Source organism: Tupaia chinensis, unplaced genomic scaffold (genome assembly GCF_000334495.1).
Source record: "Tupaia chinensis unplaced genomic scaffold, TupChi_1.0 Scaffold000368_1, whole genome shotgun sequence".
NCBI lineage: Eukaryota > Metazoa > Chordata > Mammalia > Scandentia > Tupaiidae > Tupaia > Tupaia belangeri.
The window spans coordinates 2,647,514-2,664,549 of record NW_006159865.1 but is presented as its reverse complement, the minus strand read 5'-3'; the positions used below and the strand labels follow the sequence as shown (position 1 = coordinate 2,664,549).

Below are 17,036 nucleotides of genomic sequence, written 5' to 3'. Positions count from 1 at the left end.
GGCTGTCTTGTGCTACCCCTTCCCTAGATGTATAACTTCTTTAAGCTCTCTCTGGATGGTTGTTCAGATCTGTTGTTTATACATCTAAATTGCATGATTCATTTGTAATTGTTAACGTGTTGGAATGACATTGTAGGCACTCCATGGCATTTTGTATTTGGCTTATTGGAGTGAGCACGTACTGTATGGATTGGTTAGGCACTATTGTGTAACAAACATTTTAAAACCTTAATTTCTTAAGACTACAATCCTTTATTTAACTCATAATTCTATGGGTCAGCAATTTCCACTAGGCTCATCCATGTGGTTCGTAGGGGCTTAGCTGTGTTTCACCTCAGGTCCCTGATCAGCTACAGATTTGCTAGTTGACTCTCCTTCTGAGCGTGCTGGCTGTTGGCTGGGCAACCTCAGCGCTCCTCCACGTGGGTTCATTCCCACAGGGCTGGTGTTGGCTTATTTTAATGGCAGGGTTTCAGAAGAAAGCACAGAAGCACGTGAAGTCTCTAGAAATCTGGACTCAGAAGCAGCCACTGTTACTTTTGCCACATTCTGTTGGCCAAAGCAGGTCACGAGATCCATCTAGACTTAGTTGGAAGAAGTATAAACTTGTCTGCTTAATAGGAGGACCTTCAAATTCACCTAAGGGGTATGGAGATAGGGGTAGAAAGCAAGGAGGTCCTGTTTGCATTCAGTCTATCACCCATGTTCCTACCTAGGAACACAAGTGAGTAGGGACCCTAGTTCTAATGCCCAGCACTTCACACACAGTCTGGCATATAGTAGTTGCTAACAGGAGTAGAGTCAACCCATGCACAAATGACATTCAGCCCCTCAAAGTAATGATGTGAATCCCCGCCTTCTTTTCAAATCATTTAAATACATATATGCATTATTTTATAGATTTGAGGAAAATTCATTAAAGCCTGAGGAACATCTTTCTATCTCTGGAATTGTATGAGTTATTTTAAAGGAATGCTGTTTCTTCTAGTAGCTTCTGATATGGTGATCAGGAAAGTTATTTGGGCAACCAGATGGGAGCTGGCTGAAAGGAGAAACATTTGTGCACCTAATTATTGCTTTGCTATTGGTAGCCCTAAGCTGGACCTCCTTAAATTTTGTCTGAGATGTGCGAAGGCTTCAGTGGGGTGCCAGTTCATTTCACCCATTGGTTGTGCAATACATAAGTAAGTCATAAATATATGCTCATTAGAAAGTTAAATGAAAACGGCTTCCTTCTTTTCGAAAACTTTTTGAAATATCTCGTGTCCAGAGACCTGAGTGAGGTATGTTATAACCCAGCTTACCTGCCCCTATGATATCCTGGGGGAAGAGACTAGCCAATGTGTCTCTTCTCAGGCACGATCCCAGGATCTGAATCATAGCTGTTTCACCATCTGTGCGGTACAAACTGTTTTGGACAGCCCAGAGTTAGCTAATTCTCTGACCTCTTGTTTTAATTTTTTAATCTGACTCTTTTTAGGAAAAACCCCAATAAAAATAAAACCCATACCAGCACAAACAACTTTAATAAACTCAGTTAAGTGGTCCAGTCATATTTATGGTATATTCATTTTAACGGAGCTATGAACCTGGTAAGGTCAGATAAGTTCACTAAGCAGTGGAGTCTGATCGTTTCTGTGTTGTGGGTGGGCCTCTCAACATACTGATTGTCGTTCCCCAAGTGTTGAGAAACAATTTAATCTGTGTTTTGGCTCAATGGGGAAAACAGAGGGATAAAATTCACTGAACTGAAAATAGAAGGTAAAAGTAAAATGAATAGCTAAAAAAAATACAACTTCTGAACTTTTTGAAATATAATTTTTATTGTCATTTAAGAAAATGACCAATACAATGCAGAATTTATTGTCTAAAAATAGAAAATTGAAACAACTGTAGTTCAGTTATGCAATGAACCCTTGTTAAAACTCAGTTTTGTTTTTATTTCTGGACAGAAATAGAATACTATGTTGGATACCAGTTTTAACCTGCTTTTTAAATTGATTAATCTTTTATGACCAAAATTTAAATAACTGCATAGTTTTTATCATTATACAATTAATGTAGTGGCTTATGATTATGTCATAATTTATTCAACTAGTCCTCTATTTTATACAATTAGTGTTTCTAATTTTTCTAATTTTTTTCCTGTTATAAATGATCCTTTAGCATATAGCCTTTAAATATATTTCTGATAATTATCTTAGAATAAATAAGTAGGAATGGAATTTCTAGGTTAATGGCTTTATAGTTTTGTTTGTTTTTAAAGAGATTGTTGCTATAGGGCATGTGTGCTCAATGGAGAGACAGAGAAAGACAGAGAGACAGAGAGCGAGAAATCACCCCCCAGGGGGATGGCCACACCACAATCTCTTCTCCTCCATTCACCCCTCGGGATCTTGGGCACACACGCACACACACACACACACACACACACACACACACGCACACGGGGCGAGGGTAAGTCTAAGTGTGCGGGTGACACACACACACACACACGTGCCCAGGGTGAGATTAAGTCTCCAGGTGCGGGACTTGAACTGCAGTTGACTACGTGGGAGTCCAGAGACATAACCATTATGCCATGTGCTATTCCCGCTTTGTAAAGTTTTAAGGCTTTTAAAAAATTATAAATTCATACACACATGTGAGAGTGACAGGGACAAGGACTGGGCACTCTCCACAGAATTTGGTCATGGCCCAGATCCTCTTCCAGTCTTCCAGTCCATTGGGTCTTAGGTGTTTGTGCACTTGCCTGGAGTGTTCCAGACTGACCAAGCCAGTGATTTGAACCATGATTGCCACCTGGGATCCAGCGTCTCAACAGGACATTACCACTATGCCGAAGAAGCCATTCCTACTCTTAATGGTCATTTGTGGCTACTAGTAGATGCTCTGTGGGTCCATGGTTGCCCTGTAGAATCTGGCATATCCTTTTGTGAAGATCATAGGTCACTACATGGGCTGGCCCTGCAGCCTAGATGTGAAGGGTGATGGATTCCACCTGGCCAATGTGGTTTGACGTTTAAACCAGTGGCTTAAAGAACACACCAGGCATGTGGGCATGCACACTTAAAATCCCAAAGAAATAGAGATACAGAGGAGAAAAGATTGTGGTGTGGCCATGCCCTATTGGTGGCTGATTCTTCTCCCTCCCTGTTTCTCTGTCTCTGGTGAGCACAAGCATCCTCTTGCAATTAAAAATAAACAAAAAAAATAGATCACTACTCTGAGCTGGGAACCTCTGCTCTAAAGCAGAACCCCCAAACAGAACCCAATATATATCTTTAAGAAATAATGCCTAGGGACTAGCAGATGGCATTAGAGTTATGTTGCTGGACTCCCACGTAGTTGAGCATGGTTCGAAACCCAGATTCGGTGATGATTGCTTTTTGTCTCTCTGGTGAGCACACACATCCTATAGCAAAAATCTCTTTAAAAAAAAAAAAAAAAGGAAGTGAAGCCTAAAGTGGCTTCTGCCTATCATATCCAGGATCACCTAATTTTGAGTGTTATTTGAAAAGAAAAACTCCCATCTCCCTAGGGACCAGGTGGCAGTCTCAGCTCCTGCTGCAGCCATATGATGGTGGTCAGAATTTAACGAATGGGTCATAACCCACCTCCAGGAATTGTCAGTGGCTGCTGTATTGACATAGCACCATTATGACCAACAGCCACTAGACAAGCCATCAAGTGCCCCATTGAGGAGATTTCTAGCAGAGTATCGACAGTGTTTTTGCAGGGTACAAAGCGTACATAAAATGAATGTGTGATATGGTTAGCCACAAAGGTTTAACAATATAAAATAATAAAGCAATCTTAAAAATAAGTAAGACAATATAAAATAAAAGCGTGGCTTTCGGAAACCTTCTCATTGCTCAGATCTAAAGTTTACATACAGTTTTGGTTCATTGTAATGTGCATTTCCATTTTTGTAGCTTTTAAAGAGTGTGGCATCCAGAGTTAGACTACCAGGGTTCAAATTCTAGCTGGGCTACTCATTAGCTTGGTGACCTTGGGCAAGCGTCTTAAATTTTCCATGTCTCTTTTGTCTCATCTAGAAAAAAAATGGAGACTTTACCAGCTTCCTTATTGTATTGTTGTAAGAATGAAATAGTGCCAACACATAGTAAACGTTACATATGCTTATTGTTTATGTTGTCTATAACTCATACTGACTTCTACACATAGTGACTTAACATCAGTTATAACTCAGTACTCTTCTTAGAGTAGTCCTTCAGCAGCTCTCTATTCTTTTATATTAAAGTGGACACTGCCTCTTTCCTTCAAAATGACAGGTATGTACCACAGCAGCTAGCTGGGTAGGCCAGAAATTGAATGTGGGCCTCCCAAGTGGCCTCAGTCTAGGAAGCAGTAGCATTTGGTACCTACTACAGTGGCTAGGCCACCCTGGGCATTTTATGCCTCATTTAATTCCCACAATAGCTTTGCTGGATGGGCTTTATGACTTCCATTTTTATTGATGAGGAAACTGAGGTTTAAAGAACTTGGGTTGTCTTTACTGCCCCATATACACCCTGCTCCCAGAAGAAAAAACTTATGTGTCAGAACTTGATTGTGTTGTAAAGGTACTAAGGAAAAACTTAATCTCTTCATGGTGTTCGAGTGTAGGGCCTTCGAGTTTAATAAGGTCACTAGGGTGGGGCCTTTGGTTGTAATAAGCTCAGTAGGGAGGGCCCTACAATTTGAGTTCGGGTGTGTTTATAAGAGGGGAAAAGAAACCAGTACAGACAGAAACTTATAGGTAGATGCTGTGTTCAAGATCCTGTCTGCTGCCATTTTGTGATGCCTTTGAACATTCTATATAGCCAGAATTGTGAGTCAAATAAACCTCCATTCTCTGTGATTTACCAAGTCGCAAGTATTTCTATAATCAATGACAGTAACTGGCTAAGAAGCTAAGGGACTTGGCAAAGGCACACAGTTACCTTTGACTAGAGCTGTAATTGAAATTCTATACCTATTAGAAAACTCCCCACTGCTTCAGCTGTGCTAAAACAGAAAGTAGGAAGCAGTGATGTATTATGGTCTAGACTGGGGATGTCATGGGCCACCAAATTAAAAAGAAATGGGTAGGGGCCTAGTATTTAAAAATGTGATTTTGTCTGAATCACTTCATAAAAGACATGACATTTGTGAAAAAAACATAGGGAAGCACTCACAAGGCAGTCTTTCCCAAGGAACAGACAGGATCCACACACGACATGCTCCCAAAGGCTACTCCATCCTGGTTTTCTGCATTTGGCCATGGTTGAGTGGAAACTTCCTATCCATAAGTAAGCATGTCTTTGGGAGCTGCTCTTCAGCCCACACTGCAGAAGCTCCCAGGGGAGCCATGGCACAGCCATGATGGTATGTCTTCTCCAGAGGAGAAGAGGAGGAAATGCTTGCTGAAGGTCACATTGGTACCCTTCTATTTAAAGCAGCCTTTAAGAGTTTAACTCCACTAGTTCCCTATGTCCCTCAGGGCTAATTTGGTCCATTTTCTCATCTGCCTTTGTTTTCCTTGCCTCTGAAGAGAGGGAGGCCTCATCCCCCAAGAGGTGTTCAGCTGCTGGGCTGAGTTTTCTTGGCAGACAGTAAGTAGAATGTTCAGTCACAAAAAGTTTTGCAATCAAGAAGATGAATGTCTGCACTTAATTTTAGAACTTCTATTAAATCCTATAAATGTGCTTAGTGAATTTATTTGATCAAGGCCATTTAAAACTGCATTTTTTTTAATTGGCATGGGTAAACATAAACATGATGCTCTGCTTGAAGAGTATTTTTAGCTTTCCTCACCCTGATAGTTGCTTCTGTCTAAGGGTTTGCTGGAGTGTGAAGGCCCAAGAACAGTAGCATGTACTAGAGACGATAATAAAACAGGCTGCGTCCATGCACTGTTATAGCTAAGACTGAATATGAAGCCTACCTTCAAGTTCATTAGTATAGGCTTTGAATCACACAAGATTCCATCGTAGGCCCAAAGAACTATTTCCTATGGTTACAATCAACTAACAATAGAGAATTTCTTTATTCCCTCATTCATCTGACATTTAAGCACCTTCAATAAGACAGGCTTTAGGATATAGAAATGAAAGATTTTTGTATATTTTGTTCCCAATTTGTTTCCAGTGCCTAGAACAGTGCCTAGAACAGTGCCTGTCAAATAATAGGCACAGGGGGTCTGCAGGTGGCATGGTGGCTAAGATGCTGGACACTCCCACATGACTGACCATGGTTTGAGTCCTGGAGCTGGTGGCTTGCTTTCTCACTTTCCCTCTCTCTGTGTGTCTCTCTCTGTTCAAATTAAAATGAATGAATGAATGAATAAATAAAATTAAATAATTCTTTAAAAAATAAGAGCACACAAAAAATAATAGGTGCATAGTAAAAATTTGTCAAATGAACGGAATGAATGGCTGAATGAGAGGGCAGGAAACCGTGCTATAAAAACTGCGGTGAAGAGCTTGGTGGCCACAGAGGAGTCTCCGATTCTTCCGACACATTCAGGAAAGCTTTATAGAAGAGACAGCTTACAGATATGTAAGCATTTTCCAGATGAGGAAGAGGAGCAGTGTGTTCCAGGCAAAAATTTAAAGTGGGGCTGGAAGACAAAGAAATTCCATATGAAATAGCCTCTAAAGAATTATGAAAACATCCATTTTTCCCCATGTATTTTGCATCTAACTCTGTAAACAGCTAGGAATCTGCAAGGCCCTAAACGTATCCAAAAGGATGCATTAGGTATAGTTTCCTCAGAGAAGCCTTCTCTGGAATCCCTAGCTTAGGTCCCTTCTTTTCCATGTACTGTTTCCTTTGCAGCACTTAACACAATGGAAGTGAACTTACTGAGTCATTTCTTCATGCTTCGTCTCCTCCATCAGACTATGCCCTTCCAGAGGGCCGGGACAAGTCTCTCTGGTTACCACCCTTAATTGCAACAGCTATTCCAGCACTAGTGAGGCACGTTGTAGGGTTTCAATGTATACATGTTCTAACAAAAATGCTATCTAATTGTATGTCATGAATATTATTACAAATTACCTGTAAAAAAACAGAAATTTATACAGCACTTCATATTATGGTATAATTTTATACATTTTACATAAACATATAATGAATTGTATCTCATTACATAGGGCTTGTGATGACATATTCACGAACGCCTTTATGAAACTTTATTATAAGCAGAAAAAGGCTGTTAGTAGCCAGATCAGTTCCTTAATAATTTCTGTCTTTGGGACCAGCAGTTGGTGTAATGTCTGTCACTGGACTCCCATGTAGTCGAACGCGGTTCAAGTCCCGGACCCAATGGCTTAAACTCACACCGGGCGCATGTGCGTGCGTGCCCAAGATCCCGAGAGGAGATTGGAGAAGGGATTGCAGTGTGGCCATCCCTTCTAGGGGGTGATTTCTTGCTTTGTCTCTCATTCTGTCTTTTTGGTGAGCACATGCGCTCTAGAGCAAAAAACTCTCAAAAATAAATAAATAAATAAATAAATAAATAAATAAATAAATAAATAAATAAATAACAGGTTTGGTGAAGAGCTAATTGTATCTGCCACAGGTTTTTTAAACTGAGCCTCATAACAATTAAAGAAATAGTGGGGTAAGTATTTCCCCCTCCGTTTCATCTGTGGGGTTTTGACATCAAGTTCTACCATCTGTGACCTTGATGTTCTTTTTATAAAGAATTATTTTGTCTAACTTTGTATTTATGTATGTGTTTTAATTTGATAGGAGAGGGACAGAGTGAGAGAGAGAGGTAGAGATAGAAAACGTGAGAAAGCTGGCCTCCAGGTCTGGGACCCGAAACGTGCTCGGCCACATGGGCACCCAGTGTCCTTAACCACCACGCGCCACCTACTGGCCCCTGTGACCTTCAGTTTCAATCTGATTCTGTTATTGGGGGAAAAAAAAATAAAGAAATTATTGTAGCCGCCTCCTTAGATACATCTACACTTACTTTTTCCCCTGTCTTTTCAAAGCCTGGGATTCCAGACATATCCGTATTCCTCGTATATTCTGTTTTGAGTTTGAGAGACTCAGAAGCCCTTGCCTAGTGGAGTTAGACATTGCAGAGGTTAGAGTCCAATGTCAGCCACAAGGCAAAAATCGCACGCAGACAAAATGACCCCAGAACATCCCTTTGCAAAGCAAATCGTTGGAGACTCTGTCTCTCATTAGGACCTACCAAGCCAGTTCACCCTCCAGCTTTGGGACTAGATCGCTTTCCCTTCCATGGATTACCAGTTGAAATCATGGTTCCCTCATGATACATATATATATATATATATACACACATATGCACTTTTAAGTGCAAGAATCACACTAGCACAGCGCACACTCACGCTGTGGAAACCGTCAGTCCTTCTAGATGTTTCCATGTTATTGCGTCTCTCCTCCATAATAGTTTCTTTGGGATTGGAATTTCTTTCGTGCCTTTTATGATCTGCGTTTTCATTGCTGTTAATGTCCAGTGTTTTTCCACTTCACGTGGAAGACTAGATGTGTCCCTATAGATAAGCAAGGCCAGGATGGGGTGAATGTTCTGTGGACCCTAGATCTCTTCCCTGAAAACAATCTAGAGAAAGGGGTAAAAATCTGTGTGCATCTCCTGCCTGGACAATGCTAGCATTGTCTGGGGTGAAGGGGGAAAGCTGGGGTTCTGGCAGGCATGCCCCATTACAGCCTTGTTCCTTGTTTCTTATTGAAAAGATGACATTCCTTTGCTAGCAACGTCCTGCCCGGATTTCTGGCACCAGTTCTGTGGCCGGCACTGTCGCCTGGGGCATTTTTGTTTGGGTTGGTTTTGTTTTATTTCAAAAGGAGCAAAGTGCAGGCTGCATAAATGTACAGGGTAGGACTGTTTTTATAAAGCTTGTCATCAAACTTGTCAGAACAGTCAAGGTGGCCCGTCTGCCAGGGCGTCTGCTTCCTATTCACTAGTGTCGAAATGCGACAAGGACGTATGCGGTGAATTTAACTTCTTAACTTGTTCTCAAGTGTTCCTGAGGCAGCCCTCCTGTTTGAACACGGGCCCCCTCGTCCATCTCAGGAGTTCTTGTCATGCTTCATTTATGACAGAGATCGGTGGATTTGCAAAGTAAATATTCTGATAAGAAAAAACAAAATCTTCAGCAGCCTTCTTTGACCTGCTTCTGTGCAGGCTTTCTCTACGTCTAGAAAAAAAAAAAAAAAATTCCTCTATATTGACTGCAACTCTGAACTGGAGCATGTCAAATGCACTTCTCGGGTTCTGTGGAGTAATGAGCAGCGGAAAACACGGAGGGAGGTCAGTGACAGGGAGAACACTTTGGTTTTATAAAAGATTTTCATGGTTAAACAAATTTGGAGAAACGAGGATGATCAAGCAACGTTAATTCTCCTTTGTGCTTTTTGAATCTGAAAATAGCAGCATTCGAAGTACACAACACCACCATTCATACGGGCCTGGAAAGTCCCCCAAATCATGAAAATTATCCTTATTAGTCAAACTCAGCAGGGATCATCTGACTGCTCCTTAGGGAAATGAGAATTTTAGTTTGGAGCTCACTTGTAAATGAGCCGTGTGGATGAACAGTGCTGTAGCTGAGTACTGTAGACGTGTGGGCATACTTATTGCCAAAAAATACTTTGAAAGATGCTGCCCTGATTTATGTATATATGTAGTTTCTTGTTAACATAATAAATTAGTCTAAAAATAATAGCACTGGGAGGCATTTTTTATATATATTTATCTGTTTCCAAAGGCATATTCTGCTATGTTAGGGGTTTCTTCAACTGACTGAACTCCAAGTTAGCCAATTTATAATTCTAGTACTCTATAAGATAACCTGTGATGATTTTTTTCTTTTAAATAATTATTTTACTTAACATTATTTATCTAAACTTGACCAGAGAGAGACAGAGTGAGAGAGAGAGAGGGGGAGAGAGAGGGAAAGCAGGCTGCCAGGTTTGGGACTTGAACTGCAGTTGGCCACATGGAAGTCCGGTGACCTTAACTACACTACCTGCTGACCCCAAGATGACTTTTCTTTTAAGTTTTTGCTATTAGGCACTCTCTGGAGAGAAAGAGAGAGAGAGAGAGAGAGAGAGAGAGATCAGAAATCATCCCCCAGGGTGGATGGCCATGCCACAATTCCTTCTCCTCCCTTCTCTAAGGATTTGGGGCATGCAGTCAAATGCACCCAGAGTGATTTTCAACCCACAGGGTGCGGAACTTGAATCTAGAAGTTGGCCATGTGGGATCCAGTGCCACCTCCTGGCCCTTGATGACTTGTATTCCATAGGATGTCATGTTTATGATTTGAGCAAAAACATTATGCTAAACACTCAAGTAGTCATTCATGCTTGCTGTGTTGAACTGATAGAAAAAGCAAGGAAGTTTTCTATCTAAGGTCAGAAATTATGGGCAAGGATATCAGAAACTAAATCAATCTGCTAATTCTGGCTATTTCCTTAAAATGAAATTAAATGTACAGTTTCTCATCCAATTATATGTTGATCTTAAATGATTTACTGGTTAAGATTTCAGTGGACCCCCAGTAGGTGGTGTGGTGACTAAGGCACTGGATCCCACATGGCCAACTCTGTGGTTCGAGTCCTGACCCAGGCAGCTTGAAAAAAATAAGCTCTGGGGGACCAGCAGGTGGTGTGGTGGTTAAGGCGCTGGGTGCTCCCACATGGCTGACCACGGTTTGAGTCCTGGACCTGGTAGCTTGCTCTCTCACCTTTTCTCTCTCTCTCTCTCTGTGTGTGTGTGTGCGTGTGTATGTGTGTGTATGTGTATCTCTAATCAAATTTTTAAAAAATGAATGAATGAAGTTAAATAAATAGTTTAAAAAAAAGAAAGCTACAGGCATGCATGCCCAAAATCTCAAGAAAAAAATGTAGAAGGGTCTGTGGTATGGCCATCTCTCCCTGGGGAAGGGTGTAATTTCTCACTTTTCCCCTCTCTTTCGTGACAGCACATGCCCTATGACAAACTCTAGATGAAAAAGAAAAACAGAGTTAGATGGAGAGTAGGTCTTGTATAAATGCCTATTTGGTACTAATTCTTACTTGCTGACTTAAAATTTGCATCTCATAATAGACATGCAGGTAACAGATTATTTCTATAAATATTTGTGGCAGGTAGGATTTGCACAAAATTATAAATTACATACAGTCTAAATGAGTCTCACAGACATCACCTAATATATTTGGCTTTAAACCCTAACTCATAACAAGTCACTTCTTTTACAAGACCCACAAGCAGGATATTTGCTGTTAGAGTCCACAGGGCTGATATCACAGACCTGAGGGTTTAAGAAACCTAAAGAATGTGTTTGAACTGGTGAGTCTAGGGTTAGAGAAGAGAATGGAGGCGAGTGGATTGTGGTGTGACCATTCCCTGTGAAGGGTGATATCTCACTTTCCCTCTGTCTCTCTCCAATGAGCACATGTGCCCTATGGGAGGAAAAAAAAGGAAGAAAGAGCATGGGATAGAGGGTGATAATAGTGACTTGTAGGGAACTGAGTGTATTTCTTTGTTATTTCATTTTTTGTTTATTTTTTTTTAATTGAGAGATATTTTTGCAATAGTACGCATGCGCTCACTGGAGAGACAGAGAGAAACAGAAAGCGAGATATCACCCCCCAGGGTGGATGGCCACACCACAATCCCTTCTCCTCCATTTTCCTCTCGGGATCTTGGGCATGCATGCATACATGCCCAGCATGTGTTTTAAGCTGCTGGGTCCAGGACTCGAACCATGGTTGACTACCTAGGAATTCAGCGACATAACCATTACACCATTTGCTGGCCCCAGGTTCTTTCATTGTTAAGACAGAACTATGTTGCATTTTGATCCTCCTTGCACTAACTTTCCTGTAGGCATGTCCCAGCACGCTTAGCCTATCTAGGTTGGGTTCCCCCATGCAGCCTCAGCCACTGAGCAGTGGCACCTCCTGTCTATGCCACCACGACTGAGTCGGCTATTTAATTATTTCATCCATTTTAGACTTTATGAACCCTGGACCTCAGAAAGAGCATTCCGTTGCTAGTAGATACACTATTAGAAATAAGAGCATTGTGGCGGGGGACAGTAGGTGGTATGGTGGTTAAGGTACAGGATTCTCTAGTGGTCCACCATGATTCTAGTCCCTGACTTTGTGGCATGAAAATCACACCAAACATGTGTGCATGCATGCCCAAAATCCCGAAAAGAGAATGAAGGAGAAGAGATTGTGAGACGGCCATTCCCTGTGAAGGGTGATGTCTCATTTTCCCTCTCTCTGTCTCTCTCCAAAGAGTGCTTGTGCCCTATGGGGTGGGCAGGAGGAAAAAAAAGAGTATTGGATAGAAGGCGATAATAGTGACCTATAGGAACTGAGTGTTTTCCAGTGTGGTCAGGGTGAGGAGGCTATTGTCCATGTAACAGAGTAGAAACAACAACAACAGATCATTGAAGGCAAGTTATGATTATGTGTATTAGTATTAAGCACTGGGGATTTTAGTCTTATTTTAAGTAATGAAGCAAAAATTTCTATAAAGACATTTTAAAAAGGAAAGAAATAGGACTTAGACTAATTTTTGAAACTCAGTATAACTTTTTAAGAATGATTTCATCTAACTTTATTATTTATTTATTCGTTTATTTATTTATTTATTTATTTAAATTTGACCAGAGAGGGAAAAAGTGAGAAACAGGGAAAGTGAGAAAGTTGCCAGGTCCAGTACTTGAACCGCGGTCAGTCATGTGGGAGCCTAGCACCCTTAAACCCCATGCCATCTGCTGGCCCAAAACTCGGCGTCATTTTACACTTGCTTCCTTTACTGAAAACCATCCGAGGAGCACAGTCAAATGGGTGTGGGTAAATCATTGGTTCTAAGTCTTTGCTGAAATGTGAGACAGCTCTCTTGTCTCCACGACCAAGGCCCTCAACCTTGGAGGCCTCTGTCATGTAGAAGTTGACCAATAAAGCTCTAAAGGAACCTTCCAGATCAGTCTCAGTTCTGCTGCTCTCTGTGCTGCTCCTGCTGGAAGTGAACGTGGTATCCTTCCAGTACAGATAAAGCCCCAGCGCTTACCATTTTAGACAGCCTCAGACCAGGTTATGCTGCGGGAGCAAACACGTTCAAAATCACAGTGGCTTCAAACAACAGTTGTTTGTCTCTCCTGCCACGTGCCTATTTTGAATAGGCAGGGGTCTACTCCATGCCACCTTCTGAAGGACCAAGACTGGTGGAATCACCTCCATTTAGAAAATTACTGATCTTTGCACCCAGAGGAAGAAGAACAACAGAAAATTGCACACTTGTTCTGCCCTCCGGAGCCTCACACACTTCTACTCACAGTTCACTGACGCAGGCCAGTCTCATGGCCCTACCTAATCCAGCTGGAATAGAGCAAGACAATCACTTCATGTGTCTAGAAGACGGAAGCAGACAGGCACTAGTGTCTACGCCTTCCCCTGCTCCAAGAATTACCACGATTGTTTCTTGTCCCTTGATCATGTGGTTTCCATGCAGTTATCTCATGTGGTTATATTCACATGCAGAGGAAGAAGAATCTTCTCCCTGTCGGTTTCAAACCCTGTTGGGCACTTATAATGGGGTTATGTTAAACCCTTTGAGTAAACATTTTCTTATCTGGCTGAGCCTCCTCCTTTCTCTTTCTTTATCTTTCTTTCTTTTTCTTTTTCTTCTTCTTTTTTTTTTTTTTTTTTTGACATAGGGCATGTGCACTCACTGGAGAGGAGAGAGACAGAGACAGTGTGAGGGAAAGTGATAAATCACCTCCCAGGGGCAGAGACAGCCATCTGCATTCCTTCCTCTTCCATTCTCTTCCTGGGATTTTGGGCATGTGCACACATGTACCCAGCATGATTTTCAAGTCACTGGGTCTTGGACTTGAACTGTGGTCACCCGCGTGGGAATCTAGCACCTTAACCATTATGCCACCTGCTGGTCCCCAGGTCTTCTGTTTATATACCACTCTTTTTTCTGTGAAAATATTTTGCAAGATCCTTAAGCATATTTTGTAGGGTAACTTTAGGAAAAAAAAACATTGTGTTGCACTCAAAATTGCCTAAGAACTGAACACTATCATAACGTATCTTTCTGCTTATTTTTCAATAATATTCCTGTCTGGGGAACGCTCCTAGAAGCGAAAAGGCAGCTGCTATGCCTTTATACGAGGATCCCAGATCTGGATCTACAGCTATCCTATACTATATAAATGCCATTTCTCCGACGTGGCCTTCACTAAAGTAGAAAGACTGGCAGCCATCCTGACATGCCACAGGTCATAGTGGAGCTTCCGTTGTAGCACTTCATACCATTGAAATTATGCCATCCTCTGCTTCCTCTCTGTCATTCCTTCCCACTGTTCCGTAAGTGTTAAAAGAAGAGAGACTTTGGGACCAGCAGGTGGTGTGGTCGTTAAGGCGCTGGACACTCCTACATGGCTGACCACGGTTCAAGTCCCGGACCTGGTGGCTTGCTTTCTCAATTTCTCCCTCTCTCTGTTTCTCTGTGTCTCTCTGGTCAAATTTTTTTTTAAAAATGAATGAATAAATACAATTATAAATAAATAATTATTAAAAAAGAAAAAAAAGGAAGAGAGACTTTGTAAGTCTAGTTTGCTTCTGTATTCTCAGCACCTACAACAAAGCTCAGATGACGTAGGTTTTTTTTTTTTTTTTTTTTTTGACATAGGGCATGTGCACTCACTGGAGAGGAGAGAGACAGAGACAGTGTGAGGGAAAGTGATAAATCACCTCCCAGGGGCAGAGACAGCCATCTGCATTCCTTCCTCTTCCATTCTCTTCCTGGGATTTTGGGCATGTGCACACATGTACCCAGCATGATTTTCAAGTCACTGGGTCTTGGACTTGAACTGTGGTCACCCGCGTGGGAATCTAGCACCTTAACCATTATGCCACCTGCTGGTCCCCAGGTCTTCTGTTTATATACCACTCTTTTTTCTGTGAAAATATTTTGCAAGATCCTTAAGCATATTTTGTAGGGTAACTTTAGGAAAAAAAAACATTGTGTTGCACTCAAAATTGCCTAAGAACTGAACACTATCATAACGTATCTTTCTGCTTATTTTTCAATAATATTCCTGTCTGGGGAACGCTCCTAGAAGCGAAAAGGCAGCTGCTATGCCTTTATACGAGGATCCCAGATCTGGATCTACAGCTATCCTATACTATATAAATGCCATTTCTCCGACGTGGCCTTCACTAAAGTAGAAAGACTGGCAGCCATCCTGACATGCCACAGGTCATAGTGGAGCTTCCGTTGTAGCACTTCATACCATTGAAATTATGCCATCCTCTGCTTCCTCTCTGTCATTCCTTCCCACTGTTCCGTAAGTGTTAAAAGAAGAGAGACTTTGGGACCAGCAGGTGGTGTGGTCGTTAAGGCGCTGGACACTCCTACATGGCTGACCACGGTTCAAGTCCCGGACCTGGTGGCTTGCTTTCTCAATTTCTCCCTCTCTCTGTTTCTCTGTGTCTCTCTGGTCAAATTTTTTTTTAAAAATGAATGAATAAATACAATTATAAATAAATAATTATTAAAAAAGAAAAAAAAGGAAGAGAGACTTTGTAAGTCTAGTTTGCTTCTGTATTCTCAGCACCTACAACAAAGCTCAGATGACGTAGCCACTCAATGCATGTTTGTTGAATGAATCAGTAATAAATAACATCTAGAAGTGGGACAAAATAAAAACAAAATTACAGGCATTTGAACTAGGTTCAAGTTATCATAGGACAGAGGCCAAGGGGCCGACAGAGGAGATATTTAAGACAATGTTAGCCAAGTATGTCCTAACTGACAAGAAGGAAAAAGGAAAATTTCAGTAGGCTTCCTTATTGAATAACCTCCGAGCACTCAGAGGTATGCAGAGGTACCCACCCCATCTGCTGCACTGCATCTCTTCTCCTCCCGTTTCTGGGTTACTCTGGGGCATGGGGTAGGGGATTCAAGAACATTTGGGCTCAGTTTGCCATCTGATGAGATGGCGCATTGGCGTCTGCCAAGGGTGACTGTTCTCTTTCATGATGGTTGAACGTATCAATTATTAAGATCACTTCTTAGCCCCAAGTTGAACTGGTGTTGAATTTCAAATATTGGTCTTTCCCCCTTCATCATATGTATATATCAGTGAAATAACAGAAGCCTTCTTTCGTTTGGAAATAAGATCTCTACTTACTAATAAGCACAAGGCGTATTGCAGTTTTTTGAGGGTTTTCAAATTCAGTGCCTCCTTGCTATTTATAACACCTCTGTTTTGTATGGAAACACAGAGAGTGGAATCCCTTCTTCCTTAGGATTTAAATATTAAAGGAAATGTATGAAGTAAAAATTGCATATGAGTAAAATGACTCTTAAGTCATCCAAAGAGTGTGTCTCAGTTACCATGGCTGCACAACAAACAGTCCTAAATCTTAGTAGTGTAAAATAGCTTTTTTTGGGGGGGGGGCGGGGTCATAGATTATGAGGGTCACAATTTTGGGCAGGGCATCGTGTAGATGGCTTCACTTCGCTTTATTCTGTCTAAGGCCTCAGTTGATATGACTTCACGTCTAGGGGTGATTCTGAGTCTAGGAGATTAAATCATGTGGAGGTATCTTCAAGTTATAGGCCTGATCATTGGTGCTGCCTGCTGACAAGGTCCTCAGCTAGAGCTTCGGATCTCTAAGAAGCTTCGTGATGTGGTTTGGGCTTCCTTACCAAATGGCAGTCTCAGAGCCATTATGACATGGTAACTCGGGACAAAAGCTAGGATTGCAGAGGATTAAGACAGAATTGACATGGCCTTTTGTCTTCTGGCTTTGGAAGTCCCTGAATATCCCTTCTGGCAAGTTCTATTAGCTAAAGCAGCCACAAACCTACCTTAGATTCAAGTGGAGGGAACTTCAACCCTCTTCTCACTGGGATATTGCCAGCAGCATGATCAAAGACATAGATCTGTAGACACAGCAGATGGTGTAATGATTACGTTGCTTGACTCCCATGTAGTTGACTATGGTTCGAGTCC

The 17,036-nt window shown here is 41.6% G+C and overlaps 1 protein-coding gene across 3 annotated transcripts in view; it reads left to right on the top strand.

Moving 5' to 3' along the window:
- RARB (retinoic acid receptor beta) overlaps positions 1-17,036 on the top strand; it is a 430,651-nt gene that overhangs the window by 274,696 nt on the left and 138,919 nt on the right. The window lies entirely within an intron of this gene.